Source organism: Sceloporus undulatus, chromosome 7, assembly GCF_019175285.1.
Source record: "Sceloporus undulatus isolate JIND9_A2432 ecotype Alabama chromosome 7, SceUnd_v1.1, whole genome shotgun sequence".
Classification (NCBI taxonomy): Eukaryota; Metazoa; Chordata; class Lepidosauria; order Squamata; family Phrynosomatidae; genus Sceloporus; species Sceloporus undulatus.
Window position 1 is genome coordinate 27,807,445 of NC_056528.1, and position 26,756 is coordinate 27,834,200.

The 26,756-nt window shown below is 44.0% G+C and overlaps 1 protein-coding gene across 8 annotated transcripts in view; it reads left to right on the top strand.

Annotated features, from left to right (window-relative positions):
- The window catches only part of SBNO2 (strawberry notch homolog 2), a 100,006-nt gene that overhangs the window by 6,134 nt on the left and 67,116 nt on the right, over positions 1 to 26,756 (top strand). Inside the window, exon 1 of one of the 8 annotated variants that reach the window (XM_042479795.1) lies at positions 431 to 605. The exons of 4 other annotated variants lie outside the window; for them this stretch is intronic. The gene's annotated coding sequence lies outside the window, so the exon portion shown is untranslated. Of the gene's footprint in view, positions 1 to 430; positions 606 to 9,920; positions 10,134 to 17,685; positions 17,706 to 26,756 lie in introns of those variants that run through there. 3 more of the 8 variants (XM_042479804.1, XM_042479801.1, XM_042479802.1) reach the window with 3 other exon arrangements.

A 26,756-nucleotide genomic window follows, 5' to 3' on the forward strand; every position in this document is an offset into this window, starting at 1 on the left:
TTATTATTATTATTATTATTATTATTATTATTATTATTATTATTTTGACAACAAAATGGAGCATTATACAAAAAGCAATATATATGTCTTTATATAAAGACAATCTTGATTATTTAAACTAATTACTATTCTTGATATGTTTATCTCTTTCTTTAGTGGACCATTTGGTTTTGCAAAAACTCAGTAACTTTTTCCAGCCATGTCCCAACCTCACCCTTTGGCTCTCCTAACGTTTTGGACTTCAACTCCCAGAAGCCTCAGCCAGCTTGGCCCAATAGTGAGGGATTCTGGGAGTTGAAGTCTAAAATGCCTGGAGGAGGAACCAAGGTTGAGAACCACTGTAGGCGCGGTCCCTTTAAGAGCCCGAACGTGACGTCACTAGGAGGGAGGGGGAAGAGGAGGGAGAAGCCGGAAGTGTCGCCTAGTTCGACGCCCCGCCCCCTTTCTCCCCGACCGGAAGTCCGCGTCCGCTTCCAAGATGGCGGCCGTGAACCCGGAAGTGAGGAAGAAACGGAGCAGGAGCCGCAACAGCCGGGAGCTCTGAGGAGGAACCGCCGCCTCCGCTGCCGCTTTCCTTTTGGTCCGAGGCGGCGAGCGAAGAGAAGGTGAGGAAGTGGCCCCTGAGAGCCCCCTCTTCCTCTCTTAAGCCCCGCCTCTTCCGGGACCCCCAGTTCCTTCCCCAAGTAACTGTCAGAAAGAAAGAGAGGATGGCAGGGAGGGGTCCTTTTCTCCTTTTGGCCCTTGTCTCCCCTTGAGGCGCCACCACCGAGGAGGCCCTGCAGGGAAGGCATGGGTTTTTACATCCCCACAGGCCTTTTCCCCCTGGGGCCCCATTAGGGCCCTGGAAAGCCTCCTCTGAGCAAGCCTTACCGAGAAAAAGTCCCCCTTAGGGTCGCCATAAGCCAGAAAGGGCTTGAAGACACAACAGCAACAGTCGCAACAGAATATTTGAAGGGATGTCATATTGAGGAGGAAGCAAGCTTGTTTTCTGCTGCTCCAGAGACTAGAATATGGAGCAATGGATGCAAGTTGTAGGAAAAGAGATTCCAGCTCAACATTAGGAGGAACTTCTCAACATGGGGGACACCTGGCCATGTGAACGGGATCTGGGAGTCCAAGTAGACCACAAGTTGAACATGAGTCAACAGTGTGATGCGGCAGCTAAAAAGGCCAATGCAAATTTAGGCTGCATCAACAAAAGTATAGTGTCTAGATCAAGAGAAGTAATAGTGCCACTGTATTCTGCTTTGGTCAGGCCCCACCTGGAATATTGTGTCCAGTTCTGGGAACCACAATTCAAAAAGGACATTGAGAAACTGGAGCCATGTGTCCAAAGGAGGGCAACTAAAATGGTGAAGGGTCTGGAAACCATGAAGCCCTATGAGGAACGACTAAGGGAGCTGGGGATGTTTAACCTGGAGAAGAGAAGGTTAAGAGGTGATATGATAGCCCTGTTTAAATACTTGAAGGGATGTCATATTGAGGAGGGAACAAGCTTGTTTTCTGCTGCTCCAGAGAATAGGACACGGAGCAATGGATGCAAGCTCCAGAAACAGAGGAGGAACTTCTGACAGTAAGGGCTGTTTGACAGTGGAAGACATTGTCTTGGAGTGTGATGGAGTCTCCTACCTTGGAGGTCTTTAAACAGAGGCTGGATGGCCATCTGTCAATGGGGATGCTTTGATTGTGAATTTCCGCGTGTCAAGAAGACACAATCAAAGCCCTCCTGACAGTCCAGCCCCTGTTTAAAAACCTCCCAACAAAAAGACCATCCATCACTCCGAGGCAGCAGCATCTTCTACTGTCGAACAGCTCTTACTCTCAGGAAGTTCATCCTAATGTTGAGGTGGAATCTATAGTGATACCCAGAGACATGCTTTCCTTCCAAGAAATATGACTTGAATATGAGATAGATAGATATGCACACACAAACATACACGTGAGTATATGTATGGTACAGTATTTACCCTCCCACTGGCTTGACTCTGATATAGATAAATATATTATTCATGCTTTGGCTGCGAAGTAGAAAGTAGAGTCTCCCTCTCCTTTCCCTCAAAAACGTAAAAGCGGTGAGGGGACACGAGGTGTCTATACCCCCCTCCTCTGGATATTTAGACTCAACCTGTTGGTACCCTGTTCTTTTCCCATAGTTCACAGAGATACCATTCAGTTCTTCCGTCTACAGTGGTCCCTCCACATTTGCTGGTGTTAGGAGTGAAGGACCCCATGATTGTGGAAATACCACAAATAAAAACAACAACACTATTCTTTTTACCCAAGAGAACACCTTTCTAGGAATCTCTGCAACTCTGTGGTCAACATCTGCCAGAAGTTGGTCATAGAACCATGTTGGAGGACCTACAAATGCCCAGAGAACTGTTCTTTAGGAACTTCAAGGTTCTCCGGCACAACTCTATGGTCAGCTTCTGGCAAAGATCAGCTGGAGGACCTAGAGATTCCTAGAGAAATATATTACTCAAAACCGCAAATAAACAAATCCACAAAAGTCAACGCCACAACAGTGGAGGGCCAACGATATAGTCTGTTTTCACGAGAACAGGACTCTTGGTGCCGGGTCAGACTGAAAGCCTCCTCAGCCCAATGTTCTGGTCACACAGTGGCCAAAAATTGCCTCAGTGGGAAGCCAACAAATGGGACAAGTCTAAAATCACCCTCCTGGCGTGCTCCCTGGCAGCTGCTATGTTGCTGTGTACACTCAGATCACTTCTGACTTACAGTGGCCCTAAGGCAACTCTATTGCAGGCTTTTCTGGGCAAGATTTCAGAGACGTTTTGCCTTTGCCTTCCACTGAGGTTGGGACTATCTGACTTGCCCTAGATCACCCTGTAGGTTTCTGTGAGTGGATATTTTGAATCCAAGGCCTAAATACCCTAAAGACACCAGATCCCGCCCTGGTTAGTACTTGGGTGGGAGGCCACCAACGGATACCAGGTGCTGTAGGCAATATTTCAGGGGAAGGAACTGGCAAAACCACTTCTGACTGAGGTACACTATGAAATGCATGGGCTTGGCGTAAGTCAGCAGGTGACTGGAAAGCACATACAAATCAAAAGCAAAACTGCTGAAGTCCTAGTCCAGTACCATACTGGAATTTTGTCAGCCGGCATACTGTGGCATATTGTCTCTAATTCTGGACGTTAACATATAGCCTTCATGATTAGTGGCCACTGATAGCCTTTTCCTCCATGGATTTCTCCAACCCTCTTTTCAACATATTGCTGACCATCAAATGTTACAGTAGGTTCCTTGGTTTGACTATGCCCTGTGTGAAGAATTCTGTTCTCTATCTCACACCATTCAGTTTTATTGGGTACATTTTAATAATAAGCATAAAAACCTACTTTAGCTCCCCTGTTCAGAATAGGATAGGGGACTCTATCAAGAATATCTGTCTGTCTGTATATTGAGAATAAGAAGTTATTTTGTGAGCAGTCCCTCCTGTCTTCATTGAGAGGAAGGGTCTGTATGGATCATTGAGAAGTAACCAACCCTTTCATCTTTCTTTTGGGTCGGCCACTCTTTGCATCTCTTTTTTTTCTCTTTCTCATTGGGACTCTTCCAATGAAGGCTGACAGACCTCTTTCCCCTACCTTTTTCATACCAAAAGGGTAGCTTAAGTCTGCTGCTGGAGATATAGCTCTAAAATTCCTGTAGTTCAGTGTACAGAGGCATATCCTACACTTTATCATATGTGTAGAATAATACGAATTAGTGATTGTTGTTTTTTGTCATAGTGCGAATGATGTAAACAGCGAAGTGAGAAGAAAAAAGGAACATAGTGAAGAAACTGAATTTTGTAAATCAGATCCTTCCCTTTCCCTTCTATGACTCATTCCCTCTCCCCATTAAAAACATTTTTGGAAGGTGTCTGTTCCTTGTCTAGAATTGAGGAATGGTGAAGTTTAGGGGCTTTGTTCCCCCATCTTTCATTTTGGGAAGCAGGTGGTCTTCATCATTTGAGCTAGAAAGCTTATATAGTTGGTTAATGGAGGTATTTCACCCCAGGAGAATGATTGGTCCTGACATTTGTATTTTGTTCCAGGAGAGAGGTTTTCTTTTTCAGCTGGTTGGAAGGAGACTGGAGTGGCAACAAGGTGTAATGTTTTTTCTCCCATGCACAAGAGTTTTCTTTATTCTTAGTTATTCCATGTACTTGTTTGGGACATTTTAGGATCATCATTTAGGGTGCTTCTACACTGTAGAAATAATGCAGCCTGGCAACATTTTAACTGTTACAGCTCCATCCCACAAAATCTTGGGACGTGTAGTTTGGTGAAGCACCAGCACTCTTTGCCAGGGAAGGCTACACACCTCATAAAACTACAAACCTCAGGATTCCATAGAACGGAGCTACGGGACTTAAAGTCAGACTGCATTATTTTTATAGTATAGATGCCCCCTTTGAGTCCAAGGAACAGGAGCAGTGTCCACTTCACCTCTCTCTGTGGAGAGTTTTTGCTGAGAGAAATGAGGGGCTTGATTCCAGGTGAAATGGGTGCTATTTCTCACCCAGATTTGCCCAGAAGTCTTTGGAAGCTAGGTAATAAGGTGGAGGAACAACGTGGCAAGGAATATTATTATTGCAGTATTATGGTGTAAAGGAGAAGTGGGTTACAGTAAGTTCCTTGGTTTGTGGGTGTTTACCTCTGTGGACTGAGTTCTGCACTTTGAATCATTGGAACAGTGTGGAATAGATCTCAATTCTCCCCTGAAGATACTTTGGACCTGGAAGTTAGAGCCAGCATGGTATGGTAGTCATTTACTAACTTTCAATAGTAATTGCCCCAAGAGTATGGTGTCATCCATATATCTTAGACTGCTAATGTTTCTTCCTTCTGTCTTCACTCCTCCTTCTTCTGCTCTTTGTATATTTTTTGTGTACACATTGAACAAACAGGGTGATAAAATGCAGCCTTGTCTGACCCCTTTGCCAACTGGGAACCATTGTGTTTCTCTATATTCTGCTCTAACAGTAGCTTCTTCTCCTAAATACAGATTTCCCATCAGGACTATCAAATGCAGTGGCACTCCTATTTCTTTAAAGAAATGTTACATGGTTATCTCTGATGAAACCTAGATGAGATAGGAGACTTCTGGCATTCCCCTTCACTTTGACCCAATTGTTTACCTGCATCTCCTTGGAGAAGGATTCCTTGTTTCCTGTTGCTTCCTCAATCAAAGCGCATTGATTATTTATTTGGAAATCTCTAGGGGATATCCGAAGGGTGCAGCAATTCTGAGTCACTTTCCAGAGAGAGCCCAGTAGGATGCCTGGGGCTGAGGGTGTGGCGCCTGGTTCCTGGGACAGGACCGGAAGAGAAGATTGCAAGCGTTATCAGCACCTGCTGCTGCTGCTGTAGGGCAGTTGTGGTTTGTGTGTGGTGGTAGGGAGTCAGCTTTTTGGAGCGGGGAGACTTTTCAGGGCATCGGAGATGTGGTCCTTATGCGGAGGGTATGCTGACCCCACCATTCTTGGGCTGTTAAGACATACTTTGGCACCCAAAGGAAGAAGTGCTCCTCCATCACTCATCATAGGTCTCTTTCACTCTGCACAGTCATAGCGCTTTGATCTTACTTTAACTGCCATGGCTTCATCCTAGGGAATCCTGGGATTTGCAGGTTAAGAAGAGGTATTTAGACCTGTAGTGGGTGTGTTTGTATATTGGTTGCTGAAGAGTGAGATCCTGGAGGTACTAGTAGATGTCCCATTGAGGCATCTTCATTGGCCACAGTGGACTGACCACTGAACTAGGGAGGCTTCTGGTCTGGTCCAGCATGGCTCTTCTTCTTATTAGTCATCCGACTTCACTGGTAAAAAATGTGACCCACTGTCACTGACTCAGTTGCCTCACTTTCCTCAGATATTTCCTAGCATGACATGCCTTGGTTTATCACGGCTCAGCCCTGATGTCTTTGCTAAGAACTTTAGGTTGCACCCTGGTGGGTTAGAACCAGAATTGGAAAACCGTCCTCCCCCCTCCCTTTCCGTCTTTCTTTCTTTCTTTCTTTCTTTCTTTCTTTCTTTCTTTTCCTTTTTGGAGTACTGCTCCCAGAAATTTTTCATGGCACCTTTTGGTTGTCTGGGGGGATTCTGGGAATGGTATTCAAGAAAAAAGTGAGTTTTTTATTTCTGTAGAAGATCCTCTCTAGTCGATCCCCAAGGATTACTTCCCTACTGATGGCAGATGTGAATTTTGCTTTTGAAAGACTGCCTTGTTTCAGGGATTTTGGTTGTTGTAATAATCTAAAGCAGTGGTTCCCAACCTTTTTAATGCCCCGACTCTTTAATACAGTTCCTCATGCTGCGGCAACCCCCAACCATACAATTATTTTCATTGGTACATGCAAATATGTGTTTTCCGATGGTCGGAAAGGGTCATTCGACCCCTGTGAAAGGGTCATTCGACCCCCAAAAGGGTCCCGACCCACAGGTTGGGAACCACTGATCTAAAGGAACGTTTTGAAGCTCTGGTTAGGACCAAGTGAAATCTGGCACGTGGGTGTCTCCCACAAATGTCCAAAAGATGCCGATCATCCTCTTTTTCTTTACCTATGATGCATGATTCTGTCCTATACACAGAAACTCTTGCATTTAGTAATTTCAAAGCTATGTGGGTTCCAAAACAGAGTTCTAAGTGTGGCTGATCCAAATGTATCACGGAGCTCTTGCTTCTTTCCCTCTGTAATGGATTTTCTTCTCCAACAAAGGGGGGGGGGGGGGGGGCAGAAGAAACAAATGGATGACAACTCCTTCTTGCTAATGGTAAAAACCCATCAATGAGAGTTGGGATGAGTGTGTGATAGAAGCATTGTGTGGAATTTAGCTTAAGTCTATTGATTGTCATTGCAGCTTGTTGCAGTCACTGCCCTAAGCCCATTTGTGTGAGATGTGAAATATTTAGTTGTGTCTATCTTCATTTATTTCGTTTGTTTCTTTTTTTCCTTTTCTTTATTTTTTTGCCTTGTGGATAATATGCTACAGTTGTGTTAAATTACTCGAAAAAAGATTTTACTTCATATTAGGAAAAAAATTATTGACTGTAAAATTTGGAGCAGAGTGCCTTGGAGGGTGAACACTCCTTTGGGGTTCTTCAAACTGAAGTTGGGTGACCTTCTTTCTGTAGTGTTCTATTTGTGTATTCCTGCATGACAGGTTGTCGTACTAGATGATCCTTGGGATTCCTCCCATAGCCCTTCTATTGCAAATCTTGGAGGTTCTCATAAGGGAAAAGGGACTGGGCAGCAAAAACAGCCTTGGGAGGGCTCCGTTGTGTCCATTTTCCCATTACATCATGTTTCTCCAAGAATCTGGAATAATGTTAAAGTTGGTAGGATTTCTGAGCATATTCAGAGCACTCTTACTTTACCACTAAGCAACCTGTAGACAATTTCCACATAGTATGGATGAATCAGGGGAGGCCTTGGGTTGTTGTGGTGTCTTCTAGTTTGGCTTAAATTGATTGTAGGCTGCTTTTTATAATTTAAAGTAATGAAATCCACTCATCACCGCTGTCCCTGCAAGGGGATGACGCTGACTGAAAAAACTGGCAGATCTTGCTTTGCATAGCCAGGGGGCTAGGCACAGAAACCTGGATAGCTCAACAAACTTGGCACAGATTATTTTGCCTCCAGAGGTGGGAGTGTGGGATTGAGGGGATGTTCTCTGCATGGCTGGGAATGAAGTTTTCAAGCAGCTTCTCAGGTGTCTCCTCTCTGTTGCATGGGATGCATATTTGAACAGGAGCTGGGAAGCAGCTTCTGAAACCCCCGTTGAAAGATCACCCCTGGAAGATCTCATTGCAGCGTGGTTGCTGTTTGGCAGCGGGGCTGATTTGGTTGGCTGGTGCCTCTGATATGCTTTGGTGAAATTATGTGTTGAAATGTATTGGCAGCAATCTCTGGAGGTCATTTGAAATGCGGCGCTGGAGGAGAGTTCTGTGAATACCATGGAGGAACAAATAGGCAAATAAAGAGGTCCAAGAGCAAATCAAGACTGAATTCTCTTTGGAAGCAAAGCTGACTAAAGTGAGGCTGTCGTACTTTTGACATGCCACGAGAAGACATAACTTCTTACAGCGTTTAACATGCTTGCTAAAGCCTAACAAGAGTCTAATACCCTAAAGGCACCAGATCCTATCTGGTCTTGGAAGCTAATGAAGATCAACCCTGGTTAGAACTTGGATGGGAGACTGACAATGAATCCCAGGTCCTGTAGGCTATGTTTCAGAGGAAGGAACTGGCCAAACCACCTCTGAGTCTTGCCTAAGAAAACCCTATGAAATCCATGCGGTCACTGTAAGTCGGTAGGTGACTTGAACGCATATACACAAAATAGGGAAGACAGTAGGGAAGAAGACAGTAGGGAAAGCAGACCACGTTGCCGATGGGTAAACTCCATCAAGGAAGCCAGGGTTGCCCTGAGATTTCAATACCTGAGTAACAAGAGTGGCTTGGAGGCCGCTCATTCATAGGGATGCCATAAGTCAAAGCTGACTTGACAGCAGTTAACAACAATAAGGCTCTGGAGGACTCCAAAGAGTGTGTTGGTGTGTGTCAGGGAGAGTTTCGTTATGGTGCCTTCCAGATTTCATTGCTCCAGGTTGCTTGGATATTCTCCTTTTTTACAGAACCACAAACAGCAGAGGCCATTGAGAAAAGCAGTTTGGCTTTGCATGGTGGTGTAGAAATTTGTGTGAATGTGGTTGGGGCAGCTTGCTCTGAAACCAGGATTCAGAAGTGATCCCCCCCCCCATCTCCTGGTTGTGAAATCAGAACTCCTCCCTGCCTGATGTTGAATCCCATGAATGTGGAAATTTGTTTCTGTACTAAATCTGGTACAGGTATCCAGGATCTTTTTGTCAGATGTTCCCTGAGGCAGTGATGTGGCATAGCCTGTTTGGGGCTTGCTTCATGGCAAAGAGTGATGTGGCTATCTCAAAGGGGTGCTTTAGCCTTGACTTTCCTGGCCTGAGCAGGGATTTAGCTTAGATGGACTCCAGGGCACACCACTACCTCTATGATTCTGTATTTACAAGTTAGACTGCATCTCCACTTCAGAAATAATGCTGTTTGAAGTTAGACTGCATCTCCACTTCAGAAATAATGCTGTTTGACACCACTTTAACTGCTGTGGCTCCATCCTATAGAACCTTGGGATTTGCAGTTTATGAGCTACCAGCACTTTTTGACACAGAAGGCTAAGACCTTCAAAGTGGTGTTAATCTGCATTATTTGTACATTGTAGATGCACCCTTGGAGCCAGCGTGGGTGTTGGACTATGACTCTGGACACCAGGGTTTGAATCCCAGCTCAGCCATGGAAACCCACTGGGTGATCTTAGGCAAGTCACACTCTCTCAGCCTCAGGGGAAGGCAGTGGCAAACCTCCTCTGAACAAATCTTGCCAAGAAAACCCCATGATAGGGTCGCTATAAGTTGGAAATGACTTGAAGGCAAATAGCAACAAAGATGCACTTTTAGTTACTGTTGGGTTAGTTACCTGCAGTACACTACGTCCAGAGCTTGGAAAAGTTACTTTGGGGAGGGGGAATTATAGCTTCCAGACTTTCTGACCATGGTGTCTGGAAGGAGTAACATTTGCAAGCGCTCTGTTGAGCACCGCATCTCTTGTCTCTCCTGAAGCCAAAATGAGCTAGGCAGCTGGATTGAAAAATTTATGAAAGCCAAAGTTACATAGCCAAGGTAGGAATTCTCTGCTTCGCCCCCTCCCCTCTGCATGCTTCCCTCTCCTTTGCCCCCTCCCTATCCCCCAGGGGTCTTTCATCTCCCTTCAGACCTCTCCCTCTTTCTCTTGCATCTCCCCCTTCCTGATGCACCACATATCTTCCAGAGTAGGCTCAGGTGGAATGGGAGATGACTCCACACCCCTCCTTCTCCACTCCTCGCCTCTTGCTGTTCTTGATGGGCTGCTGTTGAGAGACGAGGCACTCCTTCTCGACTTGGGTGGAACACACCACTCCGGGACCCCTCAATTCTCACCCAGCAGGCTTTGGAAGAGGTGGCAGCAGCAGAAGAAGTGGCTTTCTCTCCAGACCCGACCGCGGCCTGCTGTTTTGCGTTGCATTCGAGAGGGCCTCATCTGTAGCGAAGGTTTGCCTTTGGTGGTGGGTTTTGTCTATAAGGGTTGGTGAGAGAAAAACAGCAGTCTCACAGCTGGGAGATACTGGGAATTGTAATCTCCCAAATATCACAAGTCAGGACTCTTATAGAAAAGACAGTAATGTTTGAGAAGGTTGAGACGGCAGCAGGAAAAGAGGAAGACCCCATCTCAGATGGATAGATTTCACCAAGGAAGCCACGGCCTTGAGTTTGTAAGGCCTGAGCAGGATAGTTGATAATAGTGACTTGGAGAGCCCTCATTCATAGGTCAAAGTCGACTTGGTGCCAATGAACAATGATCCTCTGAAGTAACTTTTTAAACCTTTGGCCAGAGCAGCAGCACATTCTGCCCTAGATGGCCACACATAATTCGATGGTAACTAAATTTGGATTATAGAACCATAGAGGTGGAAGGAAACCTTGGTGATCATCTAGTGCAGTGATTCCCAAACTCTGGTTCTCCAGGTGTTTAGGACTTCAGTTCCTAGCAGCCTCAGCCATCTTGGCTGATGGTCTGGGATTCTGGGAATTGAAGTCCAAAACATCTGGAAGGCCAAAGTTTGGGAATTACTGATCTAGTCTAACCCCTCCCTGTTCAAGGCTGGAGATCCAAAGCTGCAGGGTTCCCATGCGATGAACATCCCTTATGAGCCTGACTTAAAAGATCTTTCAGGGAGGTTTTCTCTCCATCCTGCTGCCGTCACAGTTGTGTTTGATGAGGATGTCAAAAGAGCATTCTTGGTGTCTGCTTCCAAATTTTGGTATCCCTTCTCATGTGTGGCTCAATTGGCTCCCTGTCTGCTCTCTTTCCATTTTCAGGAAAAACCATTTTTATTTAGGTAGGATCTGAGCTCTTTATCCATGTGACTGAAAAGTCTTTTAGTGGGGTCTTCTATGATTTATCCTTTTAACTCCCTCCCCCCCCCCATAATAAGATTTATTGCAAATAGCAGAAAAGAAACAACAATACAAAAAAGCAGTATAAAAAAGAAAACAGTAGAAACATGCATACGAAAGATAAATGACAACTAAATAACATCTTGCATATCTCAAACCTTCATATTCAGCTCTATGTTATTAAAATACTATCTTCGTGAATTTTAGATCTATCACATTCAGATTTGTTCCTCTGTTTTAATGTGATTTTAAACAGATGTAATGGAAAGAATATTTTCAGTAGAATTGTTAATTTAGTGTCAAATCTGTTTTGGCTTTGTTTTAATTTATTGCAAACAGCTTTGTGTCCCATATTGAGAGAATATAGGTATGAACTGGATAGGGAAATAACCAGTCAGTGTAGCTAAAGTAGGCTTTAAATACCCTGAAGGCACCATATTCTTATCTGATCTTGAAAATCAGTAGGATTAGCTCTAGTTGGTATTTGGATGGGAGTCCAGCCAAGAATAAATTGCTGTTGTTATATTTCTATTTATTTGCAAGCCTAGGTGGATCAATTTGTTGTGTGCCTTCAAGTTGTTTCTGGTGTATAGTGGCCCTTTGGCCATAAGTCAAAAACCCAATCACAGACCCTATCACAGGATTTTCTTGGCAGCTTTCTTCAGAGGGGGTTTACTATTGCCATCCTCTGAGGCCAAGAGAATGTGACTTGCCCAGAGTCACTTAGTGGGTTTAATGGCCGAGCTAAGATTCGAATCCTGGTCTTCAGGGTCACAGTCCAACGCTCAAACCACACTACCACACTGGCTCTCAGGTGAATCAATAGTTTTATCTTAACGTATTTGGCTAGTATCTTTATCTACCAAAAAGTACACTACTTCTTATCTGTAGTAGTAACCATAATAGAAGTAATAATAATGTGGTGGGGAACATAAATCCTTTATTTGCATCAGCCAGAAACGTAGTATTTTAGTGAAGTGTAAAATTGCCATTTTTCAGTGTTCAAACACCATTATGGTTAAATGAAGTCTTCATAATATATAGTGCAAAACCTTGTGAAAGCCCTGTAAAATCAGGACTTAGAAAACCACGCTCCATCTTGTTCTAACAGCACACACTATGAATTTTGCAGACACTTCTTGTCACCATATTATTCTGGTCTGCTAAAAGAAAGGATGTATAAAAATCAGATGAATGCCCTGTCATAGATATGAAGGGATGGGAGCTCTGTTCCCTCCTTAGATTCCTATAGAAAGGCCAAATAGCAGCACAGGGTTGAGTGCAACCATCGCCACAAGGACAAACCTGACCTTGCAATGGGATTTTAAAAAAGAGAAAACAGCCCTCAAGCACATCAGATGGTCGTGTGTTCCATCTTCCTTGAGTGTGAAAGCTCTTCTATATTTAGGAATTACTAACTGTTGTAAATATAGAGGCATAAATACACTAAAGACACCAGATTCTGACTGGTCTTAGAAGCTCAGCAGGATCAGCCCTGGTTAGTACTTGGATGGGAGATTGCCAATGAATCTCAGGTGCTGTACGCTATATTTCAGAGGAAAGAACTGTCAAAATCATGTCTGATGATCCCTTGCCTAAGGACACCCTGTAAAATTCATGAGGCCGCCATAAGTCGACAGGAGACATGAAGTCCATATGCGCACAAATGTTGTAAATAGAACATAAGTGAGTCAAAAAGCCTACAAGGCAGGTGGTCTCTGTGGGAGAGAGTTTTCTTACAGCAGCTAAATCATTGTGCTGCTCAACACAACAGAGAGACTGCTCAGTTTAATCTCTTGCTTTGCTAGAACCTAAAATTCCACAACTGTTAGGAGAGAAACCAAAATGGCAGAGTGACTGCCTTCATCCAGCTGCACTTATGAGAATCATTAAGAACTGAAGAGAAGCACATAGTGTGATTATATAGTGGCTGTTTAAGTATTCAAAGACCTCTGTGTAGACATCAAAAACACTGTGTCAGCATGAATATGGTCCAGGACAGCAGGATTTCCCAATTTGTTGCTGCTCTACCAAGGAGGTGTGGTGGACTGTTGTTGTTGTGTGCACTTTCAAGTCATTGCTGACTTATGGTGACCCTATCATAGGATTTTCTTGCCAAGTTTCTTCAGAGGGGGTTTGACATTGCCATCCTCTGGTCATAGAATCATAGAATAATAGAGTTGGAAGAGACCACAAGGGCCATCCAGTCCAACCCCCTGCCATGCAGGAACTCCCATTATATCTTCAGGTTGATTGAGGGAGATGGGAGAGCTGATCATCAGGTTGCATAGCAAGAGTGATTTAGTAGAAGAGCACTAGACTGGGGAGATCCAGGACCAAGTCCTCACCGAGCCATGAAACCATTGTCTACCTTTGGGTGGGTCATTTTCTCTTTCTCAGCCTGACTTACCTCACAAGGCTGTCGTTGTGATGACAGAGCAGAAAGAGAGCTGTGGGTGTACCTCTGTGAGTGCCTTGAGAGAAAAAAGGGTGCTACAGGAGTGTTAACTAATAAGATAAATAATAATGTGTTTAGAGAGTAAAGGAGGAGGACTTTGAACCAAACGAGAAAAGTAGTGGGAGAAAGACTTTTGCATTTAGGACTTTTTCACTGGAATAAAGAGATGACTTTGTGTTTTGGGGGTGTATGATAGAGTTTTCCCATAATGTGCCTAGTTATAGAATCCTTCCACCATCAGCTTGGAGCTGGGATTCTTCCAGTGCAGTGTGTTAAAAGGGGACACCCTACGTGCATCTAAAGTAGCCCTCCAGTGTTGTTGGATTACGACTCCCAGCATTGGTTACTACTGGTGATGCCCGCTAGGACTGCTGGAAATGACAGTTCAGCAACATCTGGAAGGCCACATGATGTAGATGGTTTTTCAAAAGAAGATTTGAGAAATTTGTGGTGAGGGAGAAGAGGAATGGGAAGCAATGGCTTATGATACCATTTTGCAAAAATGGATAACTTCAGAAAGTCTGACTAGTCCTTCCTTCCAACTTCTGTGAGTAGCTCATGCCTCTTGACCCAGGTGAGCAAAGTGTAGCGTGTGGGCATCATGCAGTCCCTTGGGTCAAAACACTTTGGGGAGCCCTGGTGGCACAGTAGTTAAATGCCTTGTAGTGCAGCTGCTCACTTACAAACCACAAGGTCGTGAGTTAAATACCAGCCATGGGCTCTGGGTTGACTCAGCCTGGCAGCCTTCTATATGTTGCTTAAATGAGTGCCCAGCTTGTTGGGGGCAATTAGCTTACCCTTTGTAAACTGCTTAGTACATCGGTAAGTGGTATAGAACTATACTTGCTATTGCTATTTGAGGGGGGAGGGAATAATTTTTTTGCCCCCAAATGCTCTCTGGAGGATGTTGGGGCTTTATTGCCATCTTTCCCCTGGGTCATTTTCAGCCCAGGAGAGGCCATTTTCTAAAACAGGAAGTAACATTTGGTCACTTCTGTTGCTAAAAGCATCTCTTCTTGACCTAAAATGGGCCACGATGCCCCAAAAACATGGTGAAAATGCTCCCTTAGACCTTACTGAGGGTGTTTTGGGGTATTTAAAATGCTTTTTAATGTATTGAGCTAGCATTGTGTAGCAGTTTGAATGTTGGGCTACAATTCTGTAGACCAGGGTTCGAATTCCTGCTGTTCCATGGAACTCACTTTCTGTAAAACCCTCTGGGGGACCTTGTCACATGCAAGTCACATGCTCTCAGCCTCAGGGGAAGGTAATGACAAACCTCTGAATAAATCTTGCCAAGAAACCCCCATGATAATTTCTCCTTAGGGATGCCACACGTCAGAATGACTTGAAGGCACACTATAATGACAATAATGTTTTTTTGCGTGTGTAATGCAGACTCCTAGCTTGTCATAGTTACCCACCCCCTGCTCTTGGTAATTGATGTTGGGCCTCTCTAAATCTCCATCCTTGCCTTTGCTTCTTGCATGAAAAGGGAGAAAAAGCGTAGGTGTTCCGGGCGTTGACCCTTGTGGCCTGCAAACACTCCTGTGTGGCATGAATCAACTTGCTCTTGCAGTGACTCGGTTGTGTGTTGTGTGAGGGGGAGAGAAGAGACCGAAAACATTGAGTTTACATAGCAGTCCTGCCGGTGAAAGACACAGGGAGAAGGTGAAGTGTGAAACACCATGGTGAAGCTAAACGCACGGAAACAGGCTTTGGGCATTGAATCAGCTTTTGAGTGCTGTGCCTTGGATAGAGTTCATGTTCTGATATTATTGGCTTTTGCATCAAATAGGTGAGGTAGGCATCTTGGATTTATGGTGCCGATAAATGGTGGTTGTTCCTAGCGGCAGCAGTTCATGTCTGTCCTCTTAGGATATTCTTGGACTTTTCTGTAAATGGTGACACATTTGCTGAGCACAAACCATTTGTGTCAGCTCTCTGAGGTTCTGGGAGGGTGCCTGTTTCTTAGGATGGGCAGAAAAGAATGCAGCCTGGTGGTAAATTATGTGCTTTCCTTTCAAGGAGGTCCTAGTTTCAACTTCCCCACATTGACAGTGCAAAAGATTTCATTTAGCAAAGATGTGAAGGACAGTTGTTCAGCTCAGGTTGCATTGGGTTGGGAAGACAAATGGTATACTTATTTTTAAAATAATTTAAAGTACAGGTTGAGTCTCCCCTATCTGGAATGCCTAAATATTCCAAAAAACAATACTTGTTTCCCCAAGGGTGGTTGAGATAGTGACACTTTTGTTTTCTGATGGTTCATTGTACACAAACTTTGTTTCATGCACACGTCTGAGATTAACTGAAGGCATCTGATGAAGCAGACTGCATCTGCAAAAGTTTATGCTACAAATTTCTTTCTATCTTCCAGTTAGCCTTAAAAGTGGTAGAAGGAAACAGATTTGCAACTATCTGGTGTCCCTTGCCATATGAAAAGCATCACAGTTTGTACCTCTTGAGGGTCAAAAAGATGTCTAGATCAACCCTTTCTGATTACCCTATGTCACTGCATTTGGAGATCCATGTATTTGTAAATGCTGGGTTAAAATATGGGCAACGCAATGGGTTTGTTTCCATGGTTCTCAGGCAGGAAGAATTTGGTTCTGCATTCCGTTCTGCCGCTCGCTCTGTAGCAGAGGGAGAAGTTTTGAGGAGGAAGTTGGAGCTGTGCAAAAAGGACATTCTGCTTTCCGAGGAATTCATGACCAAACAGTTCGTATTCCAGGGTGGGGGCAGGCTCGCTTGGCATTGTCTCTATTCCGTTTTTCAGCAGAGTTCCGTGTTTAATTCAGCATTCATCTTCCAGCATCTGTGGTTAAAATTTTAAATAAGGCTCGGGAAATGCGTAGCCCACCAGATGCAATTTAACTAAACTCTCATCCATTCCATAGGGATGATGGGAGTAGCAATCTGGAGGACCACACTGCCTATACACTCCCCGCTCTCTACATACACTGGCAGCAGCTCTTCGGAAGTGGCTTCAGGGATCTGACTTTTGAAATAACAGGTTCAAGATTTCTTAAAATTGGTCCCTAGAGCTTGTCTACCAACCCTTGTGTAAACCAGTGTTACTTGTAGTTGTGGTCCATGGACCAGTACTGGTCCAGAAGTCATTGGCTGATAGTCCACATCAATTTTCCAGAAAAGAAGCGTTATATCCAGTGGGCACAAATATGATGCTGGTCCCTGGCACATTAGGGAGAAAAGACCTGCCAGTCTCTGGGATCGTGTAAAACGGGTGTAGACAATACAGAGTTTCATGGACCAGTGGATTGATTCAGTATAGAACAACTTCTTATCTACGGTACACACCTAGCCTAGCGCTGTCTGCTGTGATTGACTGGGTCTCCAGATGAGAAGAATCACATGCTGCCAAGGACTTTTTAAAAACTGGAAACATTGCTAAAATATCGCTTGAAGGTATTCTGCCATCTACCCTGATCATGACTTTTGAAACCCAAGGCTTAGTGTTAGGCCACTTCCTTCCAACCTTGGCTGCACATCTGCAGAGTGGAAGAAGCGTCTGTGCTTTCTGTAGATCCAGGTGTGTAGGATGCTGAGGGGCGACACGCAGTTCAACTTTTTTATCTTAATACCAAGTCCAAAGTTTGCCATCAGCCCTAAAATAGGGGAAGAAGAAAGTGGCAGCAGCTGTTCCCAAGAGAAACCACTTCCTCAAACTGGAAAGCTCTACGCACCTTTTCAAGGGTTTCTGCCAAACTGAGAAAAATGAGTCGGGTGCACTTTGGATGGATAGAGGAGAGAGCTGCTACGAACAATGGCTTCTTTAGCCCAATATCGTGTTTTCAAGGGTGGCCAGCCTGATGGCATCTGGAATATAATCCTTTCCTTGTAATTCTGCATCAGACTTGGAAGTTACAAGTGGACTGCTACTTAACATGGAAGTTCTGTCCTCTTTCCTGAGCTCACACATAATAGGCTGCCTTACATTATTTTTCCTAAAAAAACAGAAGCCTGATCCTCAGCATTCTTAGGAACAAGAATATGGGAAGTTGCCTTGTACCAAGTTAGACTCTCGGCCCATCTGTAGCTCTGTATCACCTTGCTGTATCTAGCCTTTCGCAGTCTAGAACCCACTTGATGTTAGACATTACTCCCATCATCCCCAGACTGCCAGGCTATTAGAAGGTGCTGAGATGGGAGCTGGTCTTTGCTGTCTGTCGGTGAAGTCTTCACAGGTATTGTGTCTTTAGTGCTACTAAATGGTAGGTACTACACATTTATTAGGCCCCAAATACTCTGAAAGCATCAGATCCCATCTGATCTTTGACATCAAGCATGGTCAGCCCTGGTTAATAGTTGGATGAGAGATTGCCAAGGAATACAAGTTTCTGTAGGCTATATTTCAGACAAGGAATTGGCAAGGCCATCTCTGAGTGTTCCTTGCTAAGAAAACCATGTGAAATTCATTGGGTTGCCATAAATTGACAGGCAACTTGAAGGCATTTACACACACATGCATTTCTTATATATGGATCATTGACGGTGTAGATTTTCTAAAAATTGACTGTCCAGGATGGCAGACAGGGTCTTCTCCAGCCCATCCTAGATATGATGGGAGTTAAATCTAGGACCCCCTACATACCAAGCCTGTGAACATCTCGACCCTTCCCTGAGTTGTGGTTAAATTCCTTCAGAATGCCCTTAACTGCACTAGAGGGGGTTCTTAAGAAATTATAGGCAGGGATTCATCAGCAGATAAATTTTGCCAGAGGAAAGTTCCTCTTTTTTCTGGAGCAGTGTCTGTGCTCATCTGTCAACCGCCAGCCAAAAGCTTATCGATGCAGATAATTAAATGCTGCCTCTTCAGGAGCGGCTCTCGTGTGGGCCATTAAATGTGGGTTGGGTAATAAGATACTGCCGGAAGGCAGACAGTTTAAGAACTGTGGCCCGGAGCCTAGGAAAGTTACTTTTTTTGGACTGTAACAGCTTCAGCTGGCGTGGCCACTAGGGGATCCTCCCAAGTTGTGGTTCAAGCAAGTAACTTTTTCAGACTCCCTTGCTGCCTCCTTCAACAGAATAAATGAAGCACAGTACGTATGAGATGATACACCAGAGAACCTGGCAGAACCTAGCTGAGTTGGCAGGTGTGCTGAGTGTGTCCTGTCTAGTGGGGTCCCTGTGCTTTGTGTGGAACACTTGGAAAGAGGTGTGTGGGGGTTGTGTTTGCAGGTTTAATTATGGCAGCTGCAAAGCATTTAAGAATGGCTTACATGTTGTTGTTAACTGCCACCAAGTTAACCTCAACTTACGTGAGAGACCTCCAAGTCCCCCTATCTTCAGCCACCCTGCTCAGATCTTGCAAACTCAGGGCCATGGTTTCCTTGATTAAGTCTTTCCATCTGGAATCTGATCTTACTCTTTTCCTTCTGCCTTCTACCTTACTAAGATTTTGTCTTTTGTCTTACATATCAGTTAAAAGTGACAAGACATTCCTTGTCCTCGGGCTAACAGTCTTGAAAGAAGCACAGCACAAAAGGAAATGGTGATCGGTTGGGAAGAGGAAAACAAATCAAAACATCCCTTTGGCATCACTTCTTGTTGCAGTGAAGTCTGCTAGCCTAGTGCAAGGATGAGTAGCTGCATGAGGGCTAGGGACCAGTTTCCCTCCCAGACCCACCCCATGGCCTCCCTGCCCCTCCAACAAGCTGGAATTTCCTTCACATTCCTCTCAAAATAGCAATAGAAGGTGATTTTATGTCATTTCCTGTCACCATTTTAAGAAGTATTGTAAGGAAAAAAAGTATTTGAGGGTAGTGCATTGGGTGCTTGTGAAACTGGGATGGGGGGTATTTTTGTGTGTTGAAGAGGTTCTTGGGTGCAAAAATGGCTACAAACCATTTTAAATAATTTGGATAATATGGAGGCTACAACAGTGGGGCCCAGGTGCTGTCCGTGGCCCACCGACTGCACTATGCCCACTCTTGGCCTAGTGGAATGGCTGCTAGGTGGTATCTAGATGTGTGTGTAATGTGTGCCCTGAAGTTGCTTTCAACTCATGGCAACCCTAAGTCAAACCTATCATTGGGGTTTCTTGGAAAGACTGTTCAGAGAGGGTTTCCCATGGCCTTTCTCTAAGACGGAGAGGTGGAGATTGGCCCAGGATTGCTCAATAGTTGAGTGGTGATTTGAACTCCTGCCTCCCAGAGTCCTAGTCCAATTCTCAACCGACTGCACCACACTGGCTCTGAAGATTTATTCGGAGCTGGTTTGCTACTGTCTTCCTCTGAGGCTACGAGAGGCTCTTTCCCAAGGTCCCCAGTGGGTTTCCGTGGTTGAGTGAGGATTTCAACCCTGGACTCCTAGAGTCCTTGCCCAACATTCAAACCACAATACCATGCTGCATCTGGTGACAGGTGAGGGAGAGGCCAAGCCTGGCTTCTTGTTGGTGGGAAATCAGATTGTGTCCCGGCTTGCTTGACACAAGTTGTCCATTGTTTTGCAGGATAGAGATTTACCTTGGAAGGCTCATTCCCTCTTGTTGGAAACTCCCTTTACAAGTCGTAAACAAGTCTATCCCAGAAGGGAAGTGAGGCTAGAATCCTTGAATCCGTTCAAGTAGGTAAGAGTTCCCTGTGTATAAAGTAACAAACAGGGAGACAGTAGAATGTCCAGTTATACGCCATCATATTCTAAACTTCTGTGGTTGTACCTTGTTCTTCCAAGACGCTATACGCCATCCCAGAGCTTTCAACCCTTATTTCCTCCGTCTTGGTCAAGTGCTTTCAGAAGCAGCATCTCTCCCCATTTGTCACAAGCCAGCCCAAAGCTTATCAATGAGGATAATTAAACCTAGCCACATTAAAAGTTGCCTTGTCGGGTAATTGGATATTGCCCCAGAGGAGTTGTATTTCGGTGTTTGGCGTTTTGCAAGGAAGCCTCGGTTAGTGGTTAGAACGCTGGGTCAGCAGAGTTTTTATTTTCCGGCCTGCCAAGCGACTCTCAGGTTCTTCTACAGTGAAATTTCCCGTCACAGTTTGGGAAATCTTTGCAGATCTGTTTGGAGCCAGTGTGATTGAGGATGGGAGTCTCTCCAGATTTGATACTATGATAGGTTCTCCGTAAGGTTGCTGTAAGTCAGAAATGACTTGGAAGGCACACAACAACAAAAATTCACTTTAGGGTAACCATAAGTCAGAAATGACTTGAAAACATACAACAATGTAATAATAACATTAAACTTTATTTATATCCCACTTTTTCCTTGAGACTGGGAGGTGAGGTGGCTTACACATTAAAAAGATAACAGTGATGAATGTACAGTCAACTTTAAAACTGAATTAAACTATGAACCATATGAAAACGTATTGGTGGAGGGTGTGTGTTAGAGGATGGTATTAAGAGAGATGTGGAGTCTGTATCAACTCATACATCCTCCCCAACTGTTGGAAGCTGTACTGTATTCTTAGATTGTGAGAGAATTTGTCTCTAAGCCATCAAACCTAGTGAACTCTGTGAAACTGAAAGAAAGATACGTAGTTCTTTCGAGTTTAAGAAAATCTGATGTGTTGTAACAACCAGTGAGCAAAGCTAGTCACTTGGGAAGATATTGGTAAGGGTGGAATAAATTGCATAGATTTAACTTGACTTGATGAATTATCATCCTGAAAAACTGTGTCCATTTCTGTGCACCACAGTTTTAACAAGGATATTGTCAAACTGGAATGTGACCAAGATAGTACAGGTAAAAGGGCTGGAAAGCAAGCTCTGGAACAGCTTTGGGAGTGGGATTGTTTAGCCTGAAGATAAAAAGATTGAGAAGTGATAGCATAACTATCTTTAATGTTTTTAATTTACTGTTTCTGGAAGCCACTTTGGGTCCCACTCTGGGAGAAAGGTGGCATATAAATGCAATAAAATAATTGAATACTGTCTAATGTTAAAGAAACCTTAGTTTGTAAATTAATAATGTCACCATGGTTTATAAAGTATTGCTAAGGAAGTTTGTTTTCTGCAGCTCCTGAGAGTAGAACATGAATTCAAATTACAAGAAAGCAGATTCCACCTAAACATGAGGCAGACCTTCTTGAATGTAAGAACAGTTCAACAGTGGATGCGACTGGTGGGCTCTCTTTTTTGGAGATCCTTAAACAAAAGATGAATGGTCATCTTGTGGGATTGTTCAGTTGTATATCTCTGCATTGCAGAGGGTTAGACTAGTTGGCCCTTGGGGTCCCTTCAAACTTTTATAATTCTTGCTTAAACAGGTTGCAGCACATTCCAGCTTTCCTTAGTGCAGAATTTAGGTTGCCTTGATCCTGAGATTCCTAGATCAGCTCCCATATGTCTTGCATGGTTTTGTTTGTATCTTGAGATCTAGGAGAGGTCCAGATTTATTTTTTTAAATCCAGAATTTAGCTACCTTGTCTACCTACACATATAGGTCTCTCCTTGAGCTGATCAAAATTTCGTAAGCAGAAGAGACTGTTTAGGAAACAGATCACACTCAAATGAGATCTAACTGTTCCAGGAGTTGTGGCCACATGATAATGCAAAAGAGGTTGGGGAAGTTCGTTCTCTCTCTCTCTCTCTCTCTCTCTCTCATTCTTCCCCCTATTGATTTTATACTCGTCATAATAAGTTACCCTTCGTAAAACCGTAAGTAAGAGAAGCTCCGTAACGGCAGCTCTTACGGGAATCGCTGGCTTTCTCTTTCCTAGCAAAAGCTGTTAGAAACTTGGGAAAAGGCGGGAGCAGCACCTCCCATTAAAAGTAGATCTCTTGGGGTTTCGAAAGATAATATCGGGGAGGGAGAAACAAGAATTTTCAATGCTGGGATTGATATGGGCTTGTGTTTCTAACTAGTTAAGCTTTTGGCCCGCTATGGGCTTCTGGGAAACCCACAGATATGGGACGGAAAGGGAACACTGCACTTTTCTCTGTATTGTCATTACGGCGTTTCTTCCTTTTTTCTACTTTAAAGTAGACTGCTCCTGAATTGGATATTCTGTTGAACCATCCTGGAAAAACACTACTATAGACTTGACCTCTAGGAATTTCTCAAATGCTTCCTGTTTTAAAAAATGCTGTCTAAACCAGTGGGCACTGTCACCTTTTCTGGCAATGAGTTCCACAAGTCAAGGAATATGTGGTGGGATTAATTTATTTGAGCCATTCCTGGAGCCAGCATGGCATAGTAGTTTGAGTGTTGGACTATAACTTTGGAGACCAGGGTTCGAGAATGGTCCATTCCTGTCACCAGGGGCCTCCCAGGATTTCTGAGAGGTCTACAACTCTCATGGATCATGTTGACCTAGACACTGTTGGACTTGGAGTTGTTTTCTCCAATGACTGCAAGATTTATATTTTCTAGGACTAGTTCTTTTGTATAGTTAAGTGTGTGTGCACACACAAAACAGCAGGACAGGCTGATTGAACACAATGAGGCAAACAACCCATTCAGAACAACTGCTTTTGAATGGTTTGTGCTACAAGGTGACATGTATTGCCATTTTAGAGTTTGCACGTTTACAGAAATGCTGAATCAATTACTAAATAGCAGTGTGCAAAATGTCTCCAAAGATAGCGAAAAGAAAATTCAGAGCACTGGGTCATACCTGTGCTCTGGGGCTTTGGGCTGACATGATGGATGAATATAATGCTGGGGCAAAGTGGCTGATCCAGTTTCTTGTGTTCTCATCTGGATGCAACCTGAGAAAAGCAGGATGATGGTTTAGATTTGGGAAGCAACTGCATTGAGAGGGCAGGGCCAGTTTCCCCCCTTCACCCTCCCAACTAACAGTGTTCCCAAATACTCCTGTCTTCATCCAAGTCCTTCCCAAAATGGCCACTGGAAATTATGTCACATCACTTCCTCCCATCATTTTGAGAAGGGCTCTGATGAGACTGTTTGAAGGTGCTTGAAGAAGCTTTCTCTGTGGGGCTTGGAGTGTTTTGCATGTTTCTGAGCAAAAAGTCCAAATACTGTACTCAAACATTTAAAACATTGAGGGGGGTGGGTTTAGGAAAAGTGGGGAGGGATTCATGACTGCATACGGACCACAGGCCAGATTTAGATCGACTTCTGGATTAATTTTGCAAAGTGTGATTTAAGATAACTTTTGATAACAAAATAGCTGGATAGGTGGCCTAAATATCCGAAAGGCACCAGATCCCATCCGATCGCAGAAGCTAAGCAGAGTCAGCCTGGTTAGTACTTGGATGGGAGATTGCCAATGGTCCCAGGTGCTGTAGGCTGTATTTCGGAGGAAGGAACCTCCTGGCTCGAAATCTTCCTGGCCTAAGAAAATCATATGAAATTATGGCGTGCTCAGAAGTCAACTTGAACGCACAGGCAACTTGTAGGCACATACACACATACACAGATGGAAATGTGTGGTTTAGGCTGGAAAAGATGAAGAGCTGATATGATAGCCATTTTCAAATACCTGAAAGAAGGTCATATAGAAGACGGAGCAAGCTTGTGTTCTGCTGGTCCAGATGCTAGAATATGAACCAATGTATTCAGATTTTAAAAGAGATTAAATCCAAACATTAGGAAGAACCTACTGATGGTAAGAGTTCTTTCATAGTGGAATAGACTACCTTGGAAAGCAGCAGATCTTTAGAGATTTTTGGGTGGCTATCTTGCAAGAATGATTAAATAGTGAATTCCTGCACTGATCGGAATGTATAGCCCCCAAATGTATGATTTTTGTGAAAATAGAGCCTCCATGCAGAGGGGCAGTCTGCCTCAGAGTACTAAATGCCCAGGAGGGGAAGCATAAGACGATACTGCTGCCCTCAGGTTCTTGGGCAGATGGTTGGCTGCTAATGGAAATAAAAGGCTTATGTTTCCCCAGCAGCCAAGGAGATGAAAATCTTGGCATTTTGATGACTAACAGTCCCTGTCATTTATTTTGGGTGAATATAATTTAAATTTCAATGCAAATGGAAATTATTCCTACTTGATTTAGTGCGGGGAGTGGAGTTTTCTGGAATAACAGCCTTCCCAATAAACTAGGATTTTCTGGAACAGATGGATAAAGTTCTGGAGTTTCTTATGTTACAATGAGATGCTGCCTCAGTATGTGGAGTACCGCAAACTGGAGCCAAGAGCCAGAAGGGTTGTTCAGACCCTCTTTCTGGTTCTCAATCATAGTGAGACAGAACGATCATGCTCCCCGAGTCTGGGAACATCCTGCCTGTCTTTACAAAGCCCAGACTGACACTTTTAAAACAGCTAGTATTTTATTGGAGTTTTACAGCATCATAAAAAAGAGACAACTCTGCTCGTAAAGGACAAGAGCTGGTCACTTGTCTTAAAGCAAGTGGAAAATTTACAGCTTTTCCCATTCCTTAAATCAGGAGTGGGCAAAACTTGTAGCCTTTTGGATGTTCTTGGACAGTGATTTCCATTGGCCCCAGCTAGTAGCAGATGAGTGAGGGATGCTGGGAGGTATAGTCGCACCTTTTGTCCTTGCCTCTTTCTTGTAAACTCTAGGATAACCATTTTGTGCAGTGAACAAAGGCTGTGTTGAAGTTATCTAATGAGAAAAAAAAATGTTATAGGGCATTCTGGGTTGATTTGGGGTTATGTGGGTCTTGACTTTTTGTCAGACTGTGTAAACTAGACTCAGAACCACAGAGTTGGAAGGGATCCCCAAGGGCACATTGTCCAACCCTTTGAATACTCACAGCACTTTCCCGCAAGTGAAAATAGCATACTTAAATTAAAACATATTTGTCCTCTTTATCCAAGGTGACGTACGTGGTCCTCCCCACCCCAGTTTTGATCTTCCCAGCAGCTTTGTGTGCTAGGTTTGGCCGCAAAATGGAAATGCTAGGCAGAATTTTTTCAGGAACATCTAGTAAAATCAAACCTTTCTTAAACTAAGGTTTGGAGTATGTAGCCCACCAGATGTTGGTCTTCAGTTTCCATCTAGTTTAAGCAGACAAGCCGGTGGTGAAGGATGATGGGAGGTGCAGTCCAAGAATGCCTGGAAGTCCACACTTAGCCCACAAAAGCCACTTTGTGGGACAGAGACTGTACTGTAGTCCTATATGAATTTAATCTCTGATCTTCAAAGCAGGGCCTTTTCTTGATCCTGCCATCATCGCAGGCATGTTTGGTAAGGTCATGGAGACAGGGTTTTGGACTTCAGCTCCCAGAATTTGTGACTGCTGGCCAAACTGGCTAGGACTTTTGGAGGACCAAAATGTGGGAACTGCTGAACTAAAGCATTCTCAGCCACTTTGTGAAGGTCCAGACCCTACCACCACTCTAGTTCATTGGTTCCATTGCTGAACCATTCCCACTGTCAAGAGATTCCTTCTAATGCTCAGTCGAAATCTATTCTAATGTTTAATTGATACAATCCTGTTCTCTCCTCTAGTTACTCTGGATTTGTCTTTTGTTGGCCCCAGAAGCCATTACCAGAAGTGAAGGATGATGCGAGTTGTGGCTGAACCATATCAAGGGGGGAGTTTGGGTTTGAGAGTGCTCTACTTGGACTATTTTTAAAGCCTTGAATGGAATTGTGTCAATTAGTGGAGAAGGTTTGTTGTCACATGCCTGATTTTGGGTAGCTTTGCGGATTTTGCCTTCCACCCCTCTATCCACCCGCCCATGACTTTTCCCCAGAAGGAAAAGATCCAAATGAGGGCAAGGCTTGTCTCCTTGCAAAATCAGCTTTGTCCCTTCCCAAAGGTATGCCAAATATTTTAATTCAAGCCACAAAAGTAGGAGGAGGAAGTGGTGGACATAGTGACAACACATTGGCTTGTGAAACCAATTGTCCTCAGGGTGGGATCTTGGCTTCTGGAGTAGCCCTTTCCCCAGTCTAGGTTTGTTGGACTACAACTCTCATCACCCTTGACCACCAGCAATACTGGTTGGGGAGGATGGAGGGTTGTGTAATTGACTAGAAGAACTCCGATTATTATATTTCTTAGTTCTTTGTACTAGTTGAATAGAAGTGGTCAGGAGTCACAGAGACTGGCCATATGAGACCGAATCTAAACCTGTGTGACCAGATGGTAGATCAGGCTCTACTAGTATAGTGGTTCTCAAATTACTATAACATCCTTAGGATCAGATATTTGCAACCTCATATCCCATAATCCCTGAACATTGACCATGCTGGCTAGGGCTTCTGGGAGTTGAAGTCACAAACATCCTAGATGACCAGAGCTTGATAACCACTGTATAGATCCCAGGCTGCATTTTTCTCCAATGGATTGGATTGAATAGTGGATTTGGGTGTGGAAGGACAACAGGCTCACTTCTG